This window comes from Homalodisca vitripennis, chromosome 4 (genome assembly GCF_021130785.1).
Source record: "Homalodisca vitripennis isolate AUS2020 chromosome 4, UT_GWSS_2.1, whole genome shotgun sequence".
In the NCBI taxonomy this organism is placed as follows: Eukaryota; Metazoa; Arthropoda; class Insecta; order Hemiptera; family Cicadellidae; genus Homalodisca; species Homalodisca vitripennis.
In genome coordinates, this window is record NC_060210.1 from 21,400,690 (window position 1) to 21,417,603 (window position 16,914).

The window sequence follows — 16,914 nt, forward strand, 5'->3', positions numbered from 1 at the left end:
CGAAACTTAAATAGGTTTAACCTCAGAAGACTAGGACTCAGTGAGTAAGAAGACTGTAGATTCTGCAATGAGGATAAGGAGTCAGCAGACCATATCTGGCTGAACTATCTCAAATTTACGACTCAGGTAGATAGGAAAGGCTTTTCCTGAGCCCTGTGACGTGAGGGAGTTCTGTTGTAACTTGCAGCTTGAAGGGAGTAGTAGTTAAGGCAGTACAAAAGGCCTCAGGTCACATATGTACGTTGGGCTTGTAGCCTCAACAAGAAAAAATACGTTTTTGCTTATTGCAATGAAAAGCAATGATTTGAATCAAATTGGCTCAGTCGTTTTTGCGTCATGGAAATAAAAACATATATTCTTCCATCCATTATAGTAAACTTTCAAATCTCTGATGTTAGTGGAGGTATATACAAAAAATTATCAAATAATTATGCACAGAAATTTTAATTGTGTTTCTTTGTTTACAAGTAATTTACTGTTATTACTCTATGTAATTTGCCTTTCTAAAATCAACCATTCAATTCAATCACACATTCGATTGCGACTAGGATTTCAAAACGTACAAAAACACAATCTTCACAGGTTATATTTCTCATTCAGTAAGTTACTTACTATTTGTTTTATAATCAATGTTCATAATTCTTTAAATTTTATTTAAAGCACAAACTTATTGTTTAAGGTAATTCTCTTCGCTTTTAATTTTACTGTCTTTATTTTTTTTCCAATATGGTTTGGTTTTATACCACATATTCCGTGAGTATTGTATTGCCTAATACACCATACAACATTGATTGGTCATTTATATCCATTTATTGCCTGCCGGTAGTATAGCTGAAGGTTTGCATGTTTTAAAGTTCTTGGTGGACCATACATCAAGAAATTTCCATTGCCTAATTGATCTGTAACAGGCTATATTAATTAACCTACGAAAGTAAAACATATGCGTAGTGTGTTCGTATAACTTAAAAAAATTATATTCAAACTTTTAAACTTCTTTAAAGGTAAAAATAACAAAATGGATTACTGTACATGGGAAATAAAATTGTATATATAGAGTAACAAAAATAGACCAACTATAATTTATAACATGGTGAAAGGCCTGTATTATTTTAACTATTATACAACAATAATAAATTATTTTTGTAAAATAATTATGTAAATAATATTTGCCTGACTAAGACCTGTTTTATTAAAAATATAATATACCTTTTATAACATTTTTTAACAAATTATTACACGTTTTGGATCAAAATAAATTTAAGTATTGTTTTAAACTCCCAATAAACTTTTGCTTTCTTCAGTTTTTTGGAAATATAATATTGCACTGTTTTTACTATAAGTAATCTATTTATTACTCTATGGCATTTGGAAAAGAGTAAGTAAGTAAGTATTTTATAATTTACAATGTGAATTTTTCTATACACATGTTTGCGCTTCTTCTGACGTTTACAAACACTTTAGTCTAATAGTGAGTAATTTTATATGTAACATATATATATATATATATATATATATATATATATAATATATATATATATATATATATATATATCACCATTAATCATTCGATTATAAAGTGGAAAACCAGATCAATATCACACAGGCTTAGACTGGCTATGACGTCATCCCCCTCTTCCTCCTCCCATGCCTCACCAAAACAATATCCCACAAGTCCGCGGAGTGCATTTATCATTCCTGAAATGAACTCTTCACAGAATGAAAGGATTCATCAAACCACTCTTTATTTAAAAAGTGATATTTTACTTCAAATATTCATTTAATTCAGAAACATCAGTTCATTATTATGACAGGTATATGACGTCAAACTTACTCAGTAATAGTATATGCCCTATTGAATAATTTAGCTTTAATTTATGATGAAGTAAAATAAATTATAGAACGGACATGGATTGTTTAAAGAACATTTAAATTATTCATAAATCCCAACATGGTATATGGACAGTTAGCATGTACAAATAGTTTAAAACCAAATTTGTTGAAAATATGTAAAATTGGAATGATTTCACGGTTGATGAACTTTTTACTATCTCAAGAGATGATAATTGATTACTAATTTTTTTAAATGAGCTAACAAGGAAACCAAAAGTATTGTAACGATTAGAGATTTCTAACAAACCAATGCGGAATCACAGTATGGTCTTAGAAGTCTTGAATGAACCTATAGTAAAAACTCATTCCTATTTTGCCACCATCTTGTTCATGCACTGACGATCGCCAATCTTGCTTAGTGTGAACCTATTGTAACTTGAATGCATTAGTTCGCTTTTAATATTGACGTGACAACGTCTTAAATTAGGTTGCGGCTCGGAGTCACTCATGAAAAAGTGTAACGCCCGGTAACGTTACGATGCCCGTCCAGTGGGTCTGCCGCACGGGATCCGCACGGGATAAAGCAGATAACTGTGGGTCCGCCGCACGGGATAAAGCAGATAACTATGTTTATTCGTGAAAATGTGGAGTGCTTAGATTCGTCATTTACAACAACTACAACAATAAAGGTAAATAATTGTACACTGATATTTCATTATCGTAAACTATGATTGATTGATTAATTGTTAGATTGACACAAAAGTTGAGAAACTGAGTTTATAGGTTATGTCATACTATTGACAAATGTTGATAGTGTTAAGTAAATTATTAGTTTAAATCACTCTGCAATCAATCGTAATTCAGTCGATTGAGAAGAAACAGCGCGTATTGCTAGTCAAACATTTAAAATAACAAATTATAACCTCTAACCTGTCATAACAGTGCGACCAAACAAACGAACTAAACCGACCAATCACCACGCGCGGAGTTAGAATTTAACTGTGTTTAGCAAGAATTTCAAATTCCAATTTTAGTAAATGTTTTATTCAACTTTACCATTTACAATAACAAATTTTAATTAATTTCAAATTATGTACAATGTTTTAGTAAACAAAATATATTTCTATAGTTAAAATTTGTGCAATTCTTATTTTCATTCAATTCCTTGTTCCTATTGTGCAATTTAATAATATTCATATCAATAAATATTCTACCGAGAAAAAGACGTTGTCACGTAAAATCTTCGCCCGTAAAACCGACTTTACAGGCAACCACAATTTTTTTGTGTTTATTTTGTTAAGTGGATTTTTTTAAATAGTTTGCACAGCGTTTGTGCACAAGATGGGTTGTGTGATTACTGATTTGTACGTGATAGAACGCTTTGGTATATAATTATAAATTGTATTAACGTTTTAGGTTAGTTACACATATTCATACTGATTACTTGTATCGCTGACCTATAAAAAATGTTCGAAAACCTTCTTTTCCTTAGTAACCCTCTCATCGTCAACAACTAACTTTAAACGTGGAGCGCCAAAAGATTACGAAAGACTGAACAGCAGTATAATTAAAAAATAGAAGTTAGTGGATTATTTTCCCTTTAAATACAGTATTTCTGCAATGTATGACCTAACTATACTAATATCCAATTTTTTATTGGAGAAAGTGTATATCTGCTGAATCAGTACTAAGACGATAACTCATACAGTCCAACTGATCTGAGTTTAAACTGATAACCACTCAAAGCCTGTCTACTATTAAACCAAGGTCATTTTGTCTCATACTATTTAGAATAAATATAACATTAACAAACAGTTTTCTCGGAATATACGCTTAATTAATATGCAAATGCCTAATAATTTGCCAAAGGTAACTGTAAAGCATTTGAGTTGAGCAGCATTACATCCACAAGGAAGTGGAACAGAGATTTAAAACTATAGATCTATCGATATAAAACACGATAAGTAGTCAATGAAGGAGATACTGGTTTATGAAAAGAACTACCGAGATTTTCGGAGTAAAGCAGTTAAGTCTATAGGCTATAATAGTGATCTAATGGGCTGTAGAGCCAATATTTGAAAATGCCTTTTCAAGGATTACCTTTAATAAGGTAATTTTACTATAAATTTAAAGATTGATATAAAATCCATCTTAATCCACTTTTGACAGAAGTTGGCTTCTCTCATCGGTAATATATATGTTCTTGATCGTGAAACAAGGCGAAACCAAGTATGGAACAAAACATACTTAGAACGAAGTAAACTACGAAGACCATAAATAAAAAATGATTAAGTATTTTCTTGATCTTGGCAATAGATTAAACTCAAAATTAACGTCAGAAAAATAATTCACTTAAAAAGCAGTGAATTTTTGCCTTATAAATTGCGGACAAAGCAGCGGGAAACTGCTAGCAGTCCAGATTTAAGGTACAATTTAATCTAACGTTTACTATAATTTAAAGACTTATGAAACTTATCTTAGTTGTCTTTTGACAAAAGTTGGCTTCTCAGAGCTATGTATCGATGTATTCTTGATCGTGAAAGAGGCAAAATCAGCTATTAAAAGGAAGATACTATAATCTGAGTAAATTAAAATGACCATAATTATTGACGTTTAACATATTTTCTTGATCGTGGTACCAAGTAAACTCAACATTGGTATCAGAAATATAATTCACTCGAACCAGCAGTGCTCGTATAGAGTGCAAAACCTACGATATTGCGTGCGAAGTCGCAGCTCCTAATTGAGTGTGTATAACAAAGTGATATGCTGTGCTAAATTGAAAAACGTAAAAACTTTAAAATACTAGTTGATATACTATTTTTACATGAAAAGGAGTGTAATTTTACTTATTTTTAATTTTATTTACTATTGTTTAATTTTATATATTTTATATTATTTTTTTTATATTATTTCATTTTATATTATATATTTTATTTTACTTTCAACATATGTTTTCAAATTTCTATGAGGGTTAAGAATTATTTAACTGTTATAAAAAGTATTTAGTTATTACTGTGTCATTATTTTACTTCGTGCGTACATTGCATATGGAAATAAAAATGTTATTTCTTAAAATAATATTCTCTATTATCTTTTCAAGTCTATCTCTACTACTTGATTATCTATCTCTCAGGAATTACAAACTCAGAAAATAATGAACGAAAACTGTTACTTATAAATCTTGGTAATTGCAGAAATTACAACCCGAAATAAGCACTTGGCCTCTCGGACGAGCGGACTTGCTCGCGTGCGTGCCAACACAGCGGAGCGGCAGTTTAAATATTCCAGCTGACATGACGTGGCGACACATATAACGCGATAAGCAACACGAGTGACGCTCGCGTGAGGGGCAACAGGTGGCGAGGCGGCACCGTCCCGTAGCGTCGCGACGCCTTCCTCCCTGTCATTGCCACACCGCGGCGCGTACACACGGTGTCGCGTCTGATAACTTTCAACATGCTAACCTCATGTTTGGGGAACGACCACCTGCTTTTTATCCCGCTGCACTTTACACTTTGCCAAACAAGATATATTATCCGTTTCGCTGATCTTACTTTTTCTGCAAGAATTTTGCGTTTGGCGTTTCCAATACGTTTCTGTTTCATAGATGCTATAGTAAGCAAAATAATGCTGCATTGTGACTTATTACTGTAAAATCTTGGTAAAATTGTTTAAAAAACAATGATTAAAAAAAAAACACGTTCATTTTATGGATTTTATTTAAGGGAATTAACGTGTTATTTGTTGACCTTAAATTGAATCACTCCGCCATTATAAAAGACAAATCATTTATATAGCTTTGTAACTTAAACATTGATTGAGAAAAGTAAAAAGTGGCATCTATTTGATACAAAAATAACTCTGTTATAGATATGGAATTGAAATGGATTAGATTCTGATCACTGTGATCATACTGCACAGCGAGAAGATCCGGAGAACCTGTATAATTTTATACTTGTAAATCTGAATGTTCCTTACTATACCATGAGAGTTCATGTTATAAAAGGTGCCTTACTAAGTATTTTCTCTCATCTCGTAATCTTTTCAATAATGTAAGTTCAATTACTGTGGAAAATGTTGTTTGCAGATTCCTGAATTCTGCTCTTTCCCCAATTTTATGCTAAGCTTCTAGTGTGTGGTATCAGCTAAATTATCTTCAATATCCATATACAAATATGCGTATTATTTAATTAAATAACTTAAATATCCTCTCTTCTCCGAGGTACGAGATGAACTATTAGTGGCCAGGATTCACAAATAGAAGCTCAGATTATAGGTTCTACAAGTAGGTTTTATAAAATGTATTGCTATAAATATCATATTTCTGATATATTATTTTTATATCTGATATAAAAAATTTGTAGCTATTCCCGTATTTAAATAGTAATTATTCTAAAACTGTTGTTTTTGGTGTACCAAAAGGGTTTTACTATTGTGCTCAATCAAATTTCATCTTTTTCCAGCCCCCAGTTTTACCTACACTCTCTTAATGGTTTTTCCATTAGAAATAAATTATTCCTAAACTTTTCACCCTTACAATCAGTTTCATGAATTTCAAAATTTTGTAATTTATCAGAGAATAAACATTATGAAACAAGAATGTTGGCTCTCACACACCACTTATACACCGTACAAAGCGTAGCTCTTCATTTGTAAATAAGTCATTCAGACCGGGACACGTAAATAGAGGACATGGAAAAGGAAGGTTTAATTAACTTTGACCCAAAACCACCCCTGATGTTTGCATCGCCTAAGTGCACAGAGAAATCGTTTCCAATTAAGTCTATTATCATCTCTGTTAGTTTAACACCACGTAGCCATGCAGTATGTACTATCTGATTTTAAGATCTGAGATTAGACATTTCATTGCAATCGTGAAAATATAAAAAAATGTTGCAAATTACTGATTATCAGTCTTGTATATTATCTTCAGTAAAGTACCTGAACTTAGCTTCAAATTACTGAAGATACAGGATTTATAGAAATAGAGAAATTGGTTGAAAAATGCCATTAATCGACATTTAATTTCGACAATAGCAGTTGTGAGACGACGCTAATTATGTCATTTGTATTTGAAAACGAATATAATGAAATTTTGCGAAGATTACCTGGAATGTACCCTAAAAGATACTAAAGAAGACTTCCGAGAATTCTTAAAAAATATATATTCGAAAATAAATTATCACATAAGCTGAAAGTTATATGATTGAATTACAGTTTTTTATCGTGATGAAATTGAAATACAAACGATCAGCATACAAGAATAGGTCTATACGTTCGATCCTATTAGGCCTCCCAGCCAGCACCAAACTTACGATTATTGAATACATTATTTAGTGGAGCTATTTAGAATTATATAAATATAGAGCAAAGGAGAGCATATCAAGAGATAATACAGAAGAATTGATAACTTCATTACATGTCAATAGAACACAAAACCTAATTATGAAAAATTGATATTAGAGTATAGCCTACGATAACTATATTCAATTTAATCGAAGAACGTTCAAAACAAGCCTATGTTCCTTGAATCAAAGGAATGAACAAAATTGGTGATACATATAAGAGATTAATTAATCTTTCTTCAAACTTTACAATCTTGAGACAGTTACAAGTCACCTGATTTTTGTAGTCTACGACATTCTGTGTAGTTGTGGCTAAGTAAACATTAGAGGAATAAAATGAGTAATATTCTGTCCAGTTCTGAAATACATGAATCGCACAAAAGAGAAGAAAATAGCTGTATTATTAAACAAATACAATGGAATTTAAGGAAACCACAAGTATAATTAAACCTCAAAACTATCAAATATCCCTAAAATAATAAAATAATCTATATAATCGATAAAAACGTACTTATAAAATTAAGTCAGCATCAGACCATAAAAATATAAGCAGCGTATGATAAGCATAGTTGATTGGTCATATTGGTCACCAAATTTTTAAACTTTAGCCAATGAAGATATAACTCTGCCTACTCGAATCACCAGTATATCTGTTAACAGATTGCATCACTTGGCCCTGTCAGTTCCGGATCAAAATCTAGATTTTAATTCAGTGAGTGATGTTTAAAAAACCGAATCAATTTCAATACGTATACATCTACTAGAACGGGATTAATTGGTTAATTCTTGAACATTGTCCAATTGTAACGGACGTTGGCAAGGCGGAGAAAGGTGTTACGTGTCCTGGCGGTAATACGAGTTGGCAGGATGACAGCACTCGCTGTCGCGGTCCTGGTAGCGGCAACATTGACGTCGTCTGAGTGCTGTCATATTACATCCTTTACTCGAGGGAACACCACTTCCAGATTTATAACAGGTTACAACGTGTCCTGGCGGTAATACGAGTTGGCAGGATGACAGCACTCGCTGTCGCGGTCCTGGTACCGGCAACATTGACGTCGTCTGAGTGCTGTCATATTACATCCTTTACTCGTGGGAACACCACTTCCAGATTTATAACAGGTTACAACGTGTCCTGGCGGTAATACGAGTTGGCAGGATGACAGCACTCACTGTCGCGGTCCTGGTAGCGGCAACATTGACGTCGTCTGAGTGCTGTCATATTACATCCATTACTCAGGGAACACCACTTCCAGATTTATAACAGGTTACAACGTGTCCTGGCGGTAATACGAGTTGGCAGGATGACAGCACTCGCTGTCGCGGTCCTGGTACCCGGCAACATTGACGTCGTCTGAGTGCTGTCATATTACATCCTTTACTCGTGGGAACACCACTTCCAGATTTATAACAGGTTACAACGTGTCCTGGCGGTAATACGAGTTGGCAGGATGACAGCACTCGCTGTCGCGGTCCTGGTACCGCAACATTGACGTCGTCTGAGTGCTGTCATATTACATCCTTTACTCGTGGGAACACCACTTCCAGATTTTATAACAGGTTACAACGTGTCCTGGCGGTAATACGAGTTGGCAGGATGACAGTACTCGCTGTCGCGGTCCTGGTAGCGGTAACATTGACGTCGTCTGAGTGCTGTCATATTACATCCTTTACTCGTGGGAACACCACTTCCAGATTTATAACAGGTTACAAGGTGTCCTGGCAGTAATACGAGTTGGCAGGATGACAGTACTCGCTGTCGCGGTCCTGGTAGCGGCAACATTGACGTCCTCTGAGTACTGTATTATTACATCCTTTACTCGTGGGAACACCACTTCCAGATTTATAACAGGTTACAACGTGTCCTGGCGGTAATACGAGTTGGCAGGATGACAGTACTCGCTGTCGCGGTCTGGTACGGTAACATTGACGTCGTCTGAGTGCTGTCATATTACATCCTTTACTCGTGGGAACACCACTTCCAGATTTATAACAGGTTACAACGTGTCCTGGCGGTAATACGAGTTGGCAGGATGACAGTACTCGCTGTCGCGGTCCTGGTAGCGGTAACATTGACGTCGTCTGAGTGCTGTCATATTACATCCTTTACTCGTGGGACACCACTTCCAGATTTATAACAGGTTTACAACGTTTTCCCTGGCGGTAATACGAGTTGGCAGGATGACAGCACTCGCTGTCGCGGTAGCGGCTACTTTGACGTCTTCTGAGTGCCGTCATATTACATCCTTTACTCGTGGGAACACCACTTACAGATTTATAACAGGTTACAACGTGTCCTGGCGGTAATACGAGTTGGCAGGATGACAGCACTCGCTTTCGTGGTAGCGGCTACTTTGACGTCTTCTGAGTACTGTCATATTACATCCTTTACTTCGTGGGAACACCACTTCCAGATTTCTAACAGGTTACAAGCGTGTCCCTGGAGGTAATACGAGTTGGGCTGGATGACAGCACTCGCTGACGCGGTCCTGGTAGCGGCAACATTGACGTCCTCTGAGTACTGTCACATTTACATCCTTTACTCGTGGGAACACCACTTCCAGATTTATAAACAGGTTTACAACGTGGTCCGGGCAGTAATACGAGTTGGCAGGATGACAGTAACTCGCTGTCGCGGTCCTGGTAGCGGTAACATTGACGATCGTCTGAGTGCTGTCATATTACATCCTTTACTCGTGGGAACACCACTTCCAGATTTATAACAGTTTACAACGTGTCCTGGCGGTAATACGAGTTGGCAGGATGACAGCACTCGCTGTCGCGGTAGCGGATACATTGACGTCTTCTGAGTGCCTGTCATATTACATCCTTTACTCGTGGGAACAACCACTTCCAGATTTATAACAGGTTACAACGTTTCCTGGCGGTAATACGAGTTGGCAGGATGACAGCACTCGACTGTCGCTTTCGTGGTAGCGGCTACTTTGAAGACGTCTTCTGAGTGCTGTCATATTACACATCCTTTACTCGTGGGAAACACCACTTCCAGATTTCTAACAGGTTTTACAACGTGTCCTGGAGGTAATACGAGTTGGCTGATGACAGCACTCGCTGTCGCGGTCCTGGTAGCGGCAACATTGACGTCCTCTGAGTACTGTCATATTACATCCTTTACTCGTGAGAACACCACTTCCAGATTTATAACAGGTTACAACGTGTCCGGGCGGTAATACGAGTTGGCAGGATGACAGTACTCGCTGTCGCGGTCCTGGTAGCGGTAACATTGACGTCGTCTGAGTGCTGTCCTATTACATCCTTTACTCGTGGGAACACCACTTCCAGATTTATAACAGTTTACAACGTGTCCTGGCGGTAATACGAGTTGGTTGGATGGATGACAGCACTCGCTGTCGCGGTAGCGCTACTTTGAACGTCTTCTGAGTGCCGTCATATTACATCCTTTACTCGTGGGAACACCACTTCCAGATTTATAACAGGTTACAACGTTTCCTGGCGGTAATACGAGTTGGCAGGATGACAGCACTCGCTTTCGCGTGGTAGCGGCAACTTTGACGTCTCTGAGTGCTGTCATATTACATCCTTTACTCGTGGAAACACCACTTCCAGATTTCTAACAGGTTACAACGTGTCCTGGAGGTAATACGAGTTTGGCTGGATGACAGCACTCGCTGTCGCGGTCCCTGGTACCGGCAACATTGACGTCCTCTGAGTACTGTCATATTACATCCTTTACTCGTGGGAACACCGCTTCCAGATTTATAACAGGTTACAACGTTTCCTGGCGGTAATACGAGTTGGCAGGATGACAGCACTCGCTGTCGCAGTCCTGGTAGCGGCTCATTGACCCGTCTGACATCGAGTGCTGTCATATCTCATCCTTTACTTGTGGGAACACCACTCCAGATTTATATCAGTTACAACGTGTGCTGGCGGTAAATACGATTTGGCAGGATGACAGCACTCGCTGTCGCGGTAGCGGCTACTTTGACGTCTTCTGAGTGCTGTCATATTACATCCTTTACTCGTGGGAACACCACTTTCCAGATTTATAACAGGTTACAACGTGTCCTGGCGGTAATACGAGTTGGCAGGATGACAGTACTCGCTGTCACGGTCCTTGTAGCTGTAACATTGACGTCGTCTGAGTGCTGTCATATTACATCCTTTACTCGTGGGAACACCACATCCAGATTTATAACAGGTTACAACGTGTCCTGGCAGTAATACGAGTTGGCTGGATGACAGCACTCGCTGTCGCGTCCTGGTAGCGGCAACATTGACGTCCTCTGAGTACTGTCATATTACATCCTTTACTCGTGGGAACACCGCTTCCAGATTTATAACAGGTTACACAAACGTTTCCTGGCGGTAATACGAGTTGGCAGGATGACTGCACTCGCTGTCGCGGTCCTGGTAGCGGCAACATTGACGTCCTCTGAGTACTGTCATATTACATCCTTTACTCGTGGGAACACCACTTCCAGATTTATAACAGGTTACAACGTTTCCTGGCGGTAATACGAGTTGGCAGGATGACAGCACTCGCTGTCGCGGTCCTGGTACCTGGCAACATTGACATCGTCCTGAGTGCTGTCATATCTCATCCTTTACTTGTGGGAACACCACTTCCAGATTTATATCAGGTTACAACGTGTCCTGGCGGTAATACGAGTTGGCAGGATGACAAGCAGTAGCTTTCGTGGTAGCGGCTACTTTGACGTCTTCTGAGTGCTGTCATATTACATCCTTTACTCGTGGAAACACCACTTCCAGATTTATAACAGGTTACAACGTGTCCTGGCGGTAATACGAGTTGGCAGGATGACAGCACTCGCTGTCGCGGTAGCGGCTACTTTGACGTCTTCTGAGTGCTGTCATATTACATCCTTTACTCGCGGGAACACCACTTCCAGTTTTATAACAGGTTACAACGTTTCCTGGCGGTAATACGAGTTGGCAGGATTACAGCACTCGCTTTCGTGGTAGCGGCCACATTGACGTCCTCTGAGTACTGTCATATCACATCCTTTACTTGTGGGAACACCACTTCCAGATTTATAACAGCATTCTTTCATTTGTTTACGTTGACGTGATTGTAAATTGTCTACGCTAGGACAACTTGCCGACATTGACAATACAAAGCTATTACTACATCCTTGAAATGCGTATTTGGTATTCATCATTGTGTTACGGTTAAAGACAAAAGTATAACAGTTTATTACGCTGAATTGATTTGTATCTACATTTTAGTTTTTGGTACGTAGAGTAAACTAATTAATTTTTATTTAAATTAGTACCTATTGTATGGTTGCGTAAAAAATCGAACTCAAAGTTGAAATATTTAAACTCAAAAACAATAATATTGCAATACTTATGTTTATATATATATATATATATATATATATATATTTACATTTATATATATATATATTTTACATATATATATATATATATATATATATATATATATATACATTAATATATATATATATTATATAAACATTAATGTAAATTTATTGTTTCAATTTGGTCCCTGAATGCTTAACATTTACTTCTTAAAATGAATACCAATGATTAGTAAATAAATAATAAAGTCCTCAAAGTATTATAATATAAAGGCAATCCAATTTTGAGTATTGAAGCAATAAAATTTAATCAAATAAAGACATTATTTTCTTATTGATACAGTAAATTCAGTCCTGAAGAATTCAGCTTGTACTAGTATAAATAAACTGATTATGAAATGTACACTAAACTTTAATTACGTTCCTCGAAAATTGCAAAAATTAGAAAGCAAACTGATCAACAACCCCGCTCGACGCACACGCACATATACGCGTCACGGAAATAAATTTAAATTATACCTTTCAGTCTGTTTTTTCCCCTTGAATGAGTTATTTATTTTTTACTTACGTGCATGTTGGTTTGTTTAAGGAAATTACTGTAAATAACGATTAAAACTTGTTTTAACACTATTCCTTCCAAACTTCGTCATGCCTCTTCCCAACTTAAAAACAAATTCGCTCTGGCGTTAATAGTCATGAACTGTCCAGAAGTGTGGAAATAAACTAGAAAACTGTAAGTTGGCTACACAGTTTTTGCATATTTCTTGTATTTTTGAGCAACTGTGTAATTTTGAGCAATATTTGTGTTTTAATTCCAATTCAAATATATTAATGTATTTTTTCGTTTCAAATATTGGGTATTCATTACAAATGGCATATAGAAACTAAACTGAAAAAGGAACAGATATAATAACATATACCTTTGCATATATTTATGTTACATTATTTTTAAGGCTTAGTGAGTAACATAGAAAATATAAGTAAACAATTTGTAGGAGTTTTTTGAAACAAATATAATTTATTATTAATAAAATGCGTATAATAATAATACAATTTCAATTTAATATTTTGAATTACTAAAAATTATTATATATGTTTACACATATAGTAAATATAGTTGAAATTAATAAATATTATTGAACTGATTAATGAAATCAATTAAAAGTGTGTAAACTTTATTAGGATTTTTATATTCATTTATGGTTTTCTTGCTATGCTATTTAATTATGTTTAACTCTAAAATTGCAAAACTTATTTTTATATAGACATTGTTCGGATTGTGATATTAAGAAACACATGAGTTATCTTATTTACGTTTTCAAAGAACTTACGTGCACTTTTACAATAAAAAAAACATTTTAAACTTTGTTTTAAAGCGAATAGGTCACAAGGACTATGAAATTTAGTATATCCTTATAAAATGGCCCGTACTTAAAGCTCTTTTAATTTGATAAATGAAAGCGTTATACCAAAATCTCTGAAACTGTATCCAAACCCCATTAGGAGGAGAGTTATAGCAGACCATCAGGGAAAATGGCTGCAGCGAGGTGATTAGCAATAGCTGCCATCAGCTGATCGCGGGAGATGAGTCATTAGCCATGATTGGATTGAGGGGACGCCATGTTGGATTAGGCTCCACTAGCATTGTTAATCCATTTCGCAATGAGCTAAAACTATTACATTCTAAATTAGAATAGAAACCTCAGTTGATTTTCATATAGTTTCGAATATCATAATTTTAAATACGTTGTTCTTTTTAGTTGCTGCTCTAGCAAACCATATTACACGAGATTATGTAAAAATATGATTTATGTATTTCTGCCTGTCGATTCTTACGCTATCTTGAGAAGGAACTAACCTACAGACGTGACATTTTGAACAAGATCCATTTTTATATAACAAAGAACAAGTCACTCAACTGGATTTGGCTTAGATTTAGCGAATAGATTTACATTTCCCTAATAGACAACCCTGATGGTAACGAGAAAATTGCTGAATACATAAATTTGTTAGCACTTATATGAAATTGTAACATGTGACATTATAACACATGTAGCCTAACTATAGTCTGAGCTATATACTTGAAATTCTCACTGCAATATCGCCCATGCTTTTTATGGAACACGTGGTGTGGCATATTTTACACATTTTATTATCTTTTTACGTAATCTTTATTAAATAATGTATTTAACACCAACATAGACGCCTACAATTTCAAGGAACCGTATCTTGGAATACTTAAAAATCTAGATACAATCCAAATCAAAATCAAGTTTATTATAGACAGATGAAATTAACTACATCCGGCATTACCCATTCCCCATCATCTCCCTTATTCAGAATTGGCCCTAAACAATCCCTTGAGTTCCTCCTTGACAGTGCCTTCAGACCTTCCTTTCCGTGATTGGAGGAAAAATGTTGTGGTACATTGCACTCTAATTATAGAAATAACGCCTCCAAGCGTAAGCATGGTACTAAATAGCCCATCGAAACTATTTCCAGTAGAGGGAGTCGTCACTGCCAACATTCCACCACCCGTCCGTTGACGAAGCTACTGCTCCGTCCGCCACAATTCAAATCGTCAAGGACTGTTGGACTGACCCCTTATATCTTGTGCTGGTACCAAGAAAAAAACAAGACGTGTTGAGACAGGCAAGGAGATATAATGGAACTCCTTCCAAGAGGTCTGGAACTCATAGTCACAAGCTTGTTCTGTGTGTGGATCTTAAGCATAAAAACAGGATTGAAGAGCTTAAAAAGTTAACCTAAACTCCAATAGTTGATCCCTAAGACTGTAAACGTTCTTAAATAAATAAAAATAACTAAAAAGTAAAGAGGGTTTTATCGGCACGTGAGAGAGCAACTTTAATCCATCTATAGGCACATGCAGTGGTAGTGATCTCCAATGTGGTGTTTCAAATTTGCTTTCAAAATTTGCATTCATAGTCACGTATAGTAGCACATTTCAGTATAGTGTAGTTTTATTACAGTATGAAATATAGTTCTTTCGGTCCATTACCTCTGAAGATATATAAAATAGTGATTAGTTTCTGTCTTTTAATTCTGTAATATTGTAACACAAATGGCGTATAACCGATCTTTTTGTTCAGGTATCTCTTGTTTCACTATAGCATTGTAATATTACATGTAAATACAACATTGTAACATCGTGGGCTGATCATTGAAATAAGAATATAATGTATATTGAAATACTGTATATACTGTGTACAAATAACAAACAATGCAAGTTCACTACTGATATAAAGTTTTCAATATATGAATTTTCCATAAATTGCAGTAATTAGAATCCAATATGATACTCATTAGCAAAAATTTCATTATTTTTAGGAAAAACTAGTTCCTGGAAAATGTTTTTTTCCAAATGTAACAGGCGGTCACGATTCACTGTAAAATGGTAAAAAACAGCTAAGTCTAAATTTCGACTAAAATGTACATTTTTCACGGGTTTAATGAAAGATATCACCCGCATTTGAAATTACTACACGTGAAAATGCTTTAAAATGTGAAAATGACATTAATATTTTACCACCAAGTAACATTCATTATCACGAGATAAGGGATGCTTTAGATCGAATATAGAAGCAATAAACAGGGCGACGCCATAAAAATCCAAGATATTGTGGTGAACAAACCTTCTCTAACGACTCATAACCTCTCGATCAACAAAGTTTATATCCAGGGCTAATTGCTGTCGCCATTCAGTTCGTCGACAACTCAACACAAATTTAGTTGTTGTATTTTATTTCTGCTTTAATATAGAAATATTAAATTCTAATTCAGGTACTATTATCATCAGATTAAGTTGAGTAAATGATACGTTTTCGTACAATAGTATTGTTTGTTTTCAAAGAATATTGCAAGACATTAAGGAAAAATTAAATTTCGTTTCAAAATAATGTATTATTAATTTATAGATTATATTTTATCACTGCAGTATTGCTGTTAGATAGGTTATATGGCTATCACAATCGTAAGTAATTCAATATTGTAAAAAGTAAATTTATATTATTTTATTTCAAAAAAACTAAAAACGAATAAAATTTATTTTATTTAACAACTTTTTAACCTCCACTCCTTTTAGTAAAATATACATATGAATACTGATTTCCTAAAACCAAATTAATATTTGTAATTTATTTATAGACTAATCTAAGAATTTGACTGTCATTTAAGCAGGAGGTTTGCAGACCTAAAACAAATGACCCTCGATTGATTTAATATCGGAACAACTCTAAAGGTACGATTGTTGAGTTTCAATGTATCTCAATCACAATAGAGTTCTCTACCTCAATGCTTTTCGCTGATTGTTCCAGCGCAATCTAAATTCAATTTGCGAAAGTAATCTAGTAACCGAGCAGAACGCAACAATGGCTGTGGGGGAGCTTGGT

At 35.4% G+C, this 16,914-nt stretch overlaps 1 protein-coding gene across 1 annotated transcript in view; it reads right to left on the reverse strand.

The window, feature by feature from the left end:
• LOC124359028 (alpha-2 adrenergic receptor) overlaps positions 1-16,914 on the reverse strand; it is a 471,365-nt gene that overhangs the window by 16,291 nt on the left and 438,160 nt on the right. The window lies entirely within an intron of this gene.